The 6,194-nt window shown below is 38.1% G+C and overlaps 1 pseudogene; it reads right to left on the bottom strand.

The window, feature by feature from the left end:
• Positions 1–3,320: 3,320 nt before the first annotated feature.
• LOC143635586 (uncharacterized) lies at positions 3,321–5,235 on the bottom strand (annotated as a pseudogene).
• Between the last annotated feature and the right edge of the window lie 959 nt (positions 5,236–6,194).

Genomic DNA, 6,194 nt, shown 5'->3' with positions numbered 1-6,194 from the left:
TAGTCTTCATCTTGAGGTTGAGCAAATGGATGTCAAGATAGCATTCCTTCATGGTGATCTGGATAAAGAAATCTATATGGAGCAACCTGAAGGTTTCCAGGTTAAAGGTAAAGAATATTATGTTTGTAAACTTCATAATAGTCTTTATGGGTTAAAGCAAGCACCGAGATAGTGGTACAAGAAATTTGAGTCAGTTATGGGGAAGCAAGGCTACCGAAAGACTGCGTCTGATCACTGTGTTTTCTTTAAGAGGTTTGGCGATAATGAATTCATCATATTATTACTTTATGTTGATGACATGTTGATTGTTGGTAAGAATGCAGAAAGAATTGTCTAGCTGAAGAAAGAGTTAAGCAAGTCCTTTTCTATGAAAGACTTGGGGCTAGCTAAGAATATTCTTGGCCTTTGGATTACTAGAGATAGAGCTTCAAAGAATTTACACATGTCAAAAGAGCAATAAAGTGAAAAGGTGCTTAGCAGATTCAAGATGTCTAAAGTTAATGTGGTTAGTACACCTCTTACCCCCCCCCCCCCAACTTTAAATTAACTGAAAAAGATTGTCCTACTTCTGAGAAAGAGATTGAAGAGATGGATGGTGTTCCATATGCATAAGTGGTTGGAAGCTTGATGTATGCAATGGTATGTACACGGCCTGATATTGCCCATGAAGTTGGAGTTGTTAGTCGGTTCTTGTCAAATCCGGGTAAGAAGCATTGGGAAGCAGTTAACTGGATTCTTAGATATGTACGAGGTACTTCCACATTGGGTATAACATTTGGTAATGGGGAGCCGATGCTTGTTGGTTACACGGATTTTGATATGGCATGAAATAAGGACAACATGAAATCCACTTTCGGATATTTGATGTTATTTGCAGGGGGAGCCGTGTCATGGTAGTCAAGACTACGAAAGTGTGTTGCTTTGTCTACTACCGAGGCAGAGTATATGGCAGGAACAGAAGCATGCAAAGAATTATTGTGGTTGAAAAGATTTATGCAAGAGCTTGGCTTTATGCAACAACGCTACGTGGTTCTCTGTGATAATCAAAGTTCTATTCACCTGGCTAAGAACTCTATGTATCATAAGAGAATAAAACATATTGATGTGAGGTATCATTGGATTAGAGATGCAATTGAAGACAAGTTGTGTGAACTTGATAAAGTTCACACTGATGATAATTGTTCCGATATGTTGACCAAAGCTTTGGCAAGAGAGACGCTGAAGATATGTATCTCACTCACCGGGGTGGTGAGTTCTATCTCAGACGTTGGGGTATTTTTTGCCCATTAGAAAGGCCAACAAATAATATTCTACGTGGGTTTATTACTATTATTATTATTATTATTATTATTATTTAGTAATATAAATAAAAGCTAGAAAATATATATGTTTTTCTTAAACTCTTTCGTAGTGTTTTTACACGAATTTTGGTGTTATATTATTGGGCCATGATCACTATAAATTGGAGTTTGACCATGGGCTTTTTGTGTGGATGACAAGCAACATGAAGTATATTAATAGGTTATGTTTTTTTTTTCTTTTTTGATTTGTATTCTGCCGCAAAAAAAAAGTGCACAAGAAAGAAAATACTACGAAAACTATTTTAGTGATTCCTCTTATGCCGACAACCGATTAAGAAGAGAAGTTTTTGGGTGCTCAAGTTTTGGTGTTTTGTGAAGATAAGAGACATGCCAGAGATCCGTTTATTCTTTCGTTGGTGATACCACTTACTCGTATTCTTTTGTAGTTTGGTTCCATATACTTAATGTTAGTTTGTACCAAGTATATGATGATTTGTGTATGCCTTTAGTTTTACCTAGAGAAGACTATGTATTGCAATTATTGGTGATAGTGGATTGAAGCGGCTCTATTAGTCCCTTGGTTTTAACTCTTGTCTTGAGAGGTTTTACACGCTAATATTATTGTGTCATTATTTACTTTTAAATACCCTATTTGTTTGCATCCTCACAAGTTCATTTGGTTCGGGAAAATTTTTAGCCAAACGAAGATTGATTCCGCATTTTTTGTTTACCGTTCGTGACTAGTTGGTCGTTTTTCCCAACATGAGCGTGATCCAGCTCGAACTACGGGGGTGTATTAGAATTATATTTAGCTTATGATTATTTTATGGTAACCTTGTTGTATTATATCTAGTCCATATACATCGGAGGCTTTATTGTATTCTATTCCCTGTTTAAAGAGGGTTCGTTATCAATGAGAATCATCGAAGTTATCACAATCACAGAATGTTTACCCTTTCACATAAAATTAAACTAAACTGAGGTGCTACTTATGCTTGATTTATAGGTTTGGGATTTGGTAAGGTCTGTTATTGAAAATGTGATATGATGTAGATTACACATAATGAAATTAACGTAAAACCTAGATATGATTTATAGGTGGTAACACAAAGAAAATAAACCTCTTAAGGACACCCAACTGTTTCAATTACGGATAGACAGGACACTAGGAAAGGAACTGCCCTAAATACCTACCGAGCAGAAGAAAGGCAATGCTAATGAAGCAAGCACTTTAGGTATCTTTGTAATGAAGCCCTCTTCCTTTTCCTATGATACGCGAGTTTTTGACACTGGGTGCGGTACTCACATATGTAATTTGTTGTAGAGACTACTTAATAACGTTCACAAATGACTAAAGTCGTTATGGTTGTGTTTACTTATTAAAACATTAGCTTTTAAACCCATGTATTACACGGGATCTGCCAAAAGATAAAATAAATAAGGCCCGTTATTTGAAAGAAAAAAAAAGGAAAAAATTTAAAACTAAAAAAGAAATGAAATATATAATATCAACAATCGAGTTTTCCCCATCTTTAAATCTAAGATTACACTAAAAAGATAAAAATCATTTTTTTCTCTCATGTTCAATTAAATAATATTTTTCTCTACATTTATCATTACCTTTTCTTTCTCCTCTACTCACATTCACTTTTAAAAAAATATTAAAAAAATTGTAGGGTAATATAAGAACTTTTCAAATATACAAAAAAAACATAGCATTTTCTATATCATTCACTCACAACACCCTAAACCATTCCCTATATTAAAAAACTTCACTCACATAATTTGAAGGATAGAATCTCAAATTTACAAAATTGAGAAAACCTATTTATATACAATATTTGTTGCTTTGTCACTCTCTGTTGTACTGCATTCTCCAATTGTGCGTGTTCACCCTTTTTCTTACCGTGACAAGTTTTAGTGAAAGAGCTCCGATGAGAAGAAAAAAAAAGGCGTTAAGAGGCCCTCATGGCCCAACCCTAGACACTCTAAGATCCTTTTTTCAAACCTGCTCCCATTTCAAGTCAAGAGAAGGATAAAAAGACACATCCCATTTGATTTCATCTTTCTCCAGACCTTGGGGAAAAGTATGAAAAAAGGGTCGAATGGTATGATCCCTCTGTCACCCTAAAATGAAAGGGGTGATATCGTAGTTGTTGGTCTGTGAAGATGCATTATCAGGTGCTCCATTTTATTTTCCCATTGAGGCCGAAACTAAACATGTGCTCGAGAGATAGGTGTTCATACACTAATAAGGGATGTATGGATTCTCGAGAAGAGAGGAGCCATGGTGGTCCACCCCGGACCGCCCGGATCCCACGAGTGAATCGAAAGTTGGATCGACATTGGATCATACCTGAATCGCCCATCTATCCTCTTGAGGAGAATTTTGGTTTCAAAACCCAGTTCGAACAGGAGGAGTACGTCAAGCTAACGTTGTTGGGTCATAAATTGGTTAGACTGACGCATATCAAAAGGCCACGACATGATCGAGACTAAAGTGAAATAAACGAGGTCGAGTTGAAGAATTGCATTATGGTTGTGATGGTGTAATACCGAAATCCCTATGGATTTCGGTTTGTCTAGTAATACCGAAATCTCTATGGATTTCGGTTAGGAAAGTTTAGGCTTATTTGGGCTTGGCCTTAGGGCCTTTTATGGTAACCCTATATATAGTTAATGTTTAATCATTTAGAGTTAGAAGTTGTTGAGCACTTTGATAGCCACCATATTTTGGAGAGCATTATATTCTCCGGCTAATTGGTTTATGTATATGAAGATTTATTGATAATAGAATCGTATGCATTGAAACCATATTACATCGTGTTCATCTTTTATTATTTCCAAATATTCATTGCGATCATCGTTGTTCTTGAATCACCACGTTAACTAGATTCCGCCTACTTGACGTGTGTTTGCTGATACCATACTACAGTGATCCAGATTTAGGAGTTACAAACGTGCCTAGGATGATCCACATCTCAGGGTCAGACACCGATAAGCACATTGAGCTATCCATGTGGCTGATAGCCCTCACAACCCAGGCACAACGATGCAAATATTTGGGCCGCGCTCTACGCACTGAGCTAATAGTCGTTCGTGCAACACACCCCCCACCGGGGCCCACTATGCCAAAAATGAGAGAAACCCCATCCCTTTCTTTCATTTTATCGTCCCCATGCCGCCGGTGTGGTGACATGGGATAAAAAAGGGGGATCCTATGAACTTGTTCCGACCTGAGATAATAAGCTCATGAGCTTGGTCTTACTTCACTGTCGAGAAACAAAAGAAGACTTCCATCTCCTAGTTTAACAAAGATGTAGCTCCCTTTTTTTGGGTGTGAAGCAGTGTCAAACCAAAATACCCAACAAGCATTAGCTCTCCTTGAAAAGGAGGTGATCCAGCCGCACCTTCCAGTACTGCTACCTTGTTTTGACTTCAATCTAGTCATTAGCCCTGCCTTCCGCATCCCCCCTACTTGTGGTTAAAGTAACGACTTTGGACATGACCAACTCCCATAGTGTGATGGGCGGTGCGTACAAGGCCCATGAACGGATTCACTGTCGTATGGTTGACTGGTGAATACTAGCGATTCCGGCTTCATGCAGGCTAGTTGCAGCTTGCAATCCAAACTAAGGACAGTATTTTGGAGTTAGCTCACCTTCACGGGATCGCGACCCTTTTCCCCCGCCATTGTAGTACGTGTGTCGCCCAGGGCATAAGGGGCATGATGACTTGACATCATCCTCACCTTCATCCGGCTTATCACTTGCAGTCTGTGTAGTGTTCCATACTCAATGATGGCAACTAAACACGAGGGTTGCACTCGTTGCGGGACTCAACCCACACCTTACAACACGAGCTGACGACAACCATGCACCAACTGTGTCATTGTTCCCGAAGGCACCCCTCTCTTCAAGAGGATTCGGGGCATGTCAAGCCTTGGTAAGGTTTTTTGTTTTGCATCGAATTAAACCACATGCTCCAACAATTATGCAGGCCCCCGTCAATTCCTTTGAATTTTATTCTTGCGAACGTACTCTGAGGCGGGATACTTAACGGGTTAGCTACAACACTGTATGTGTCGATACACACAGCGCCTGTATCCATCGTTTACGGCTAGGACTATTGGGGTATCTAATTCCATTCGCTCCCCTAGATTTCGTCTCTCGATGTTAGTGTCGGCCCAACAGAGTCTTTTCTCCGTTGGTGTTCTTTCCGATCTCCATGCATTTCACCGCTCCACCGGAAATTCCATGTCGCGCCCCAACCTACGGCAGAATATGCCGGGGCGCAACTGATTGCACAATAGCTCACAAGAAACTATTAATAATGATGACAATAACTAATTATTTAATTTCATATAATCAAAATACATTGCAAAGTCAATAATAAATATTATCCAAATAAATTGTTTATTTCTTCAACAACTTAAAGTATAACTAAATGCCTTCTCAACCATCCAACTCTTCAACTAGAAAACCTGTAACACGCGTAAAAATTGAGTTTGATCAACATAAATTTGAGTGAGCAATACACAAGTTTTGATGTATTATTATATTGTAAATAAACAATTCGTATGTGAATATAAACAATTACAACATTTATGATATACACCAATTACCAAATAAAATAGATGTCGACTCCTTCGGTCTAGCACAAAGCTAGCTTACCGGGGTTAGGTATGCATACTCGATGAGGATGAGGTGGCCCAACCACCAAACAATAAAAATAAACACATAATTATATAACATGTCATCTATGAGAAATAAATTCATAAACACATAATATCGAATTGTGGTTTATGAGGTATAGATGTAAACAGTAAAATTTGATATATATGGTACGTATGTTACACCAAAAAAGTAAAATATGAAAAAAGGGGTGTGAATT

The sequence above is a fragment of the Bidens hawaiensis genome, unplaced genomic scaffold, assembly GCF_021521415.1.
Source record: "Bidens hawaiensis isolate Kalapana, Puna unplaced genomic scaffold, B.hawaiensis_p1.1 tig00007607_1, whole genome shotgun sequence".
Lineage (NCBI taxonomy): Eukaryota > Viridiplantae > Streptophyta > Magnoliopsida > Asterales > Asteraceae > Bidens > Bidens hawaiensis.
Note: the sequence above shows the minus strand (reverse complement) of the source record. Positions and strands in the feature narration are given on the sequence as shown.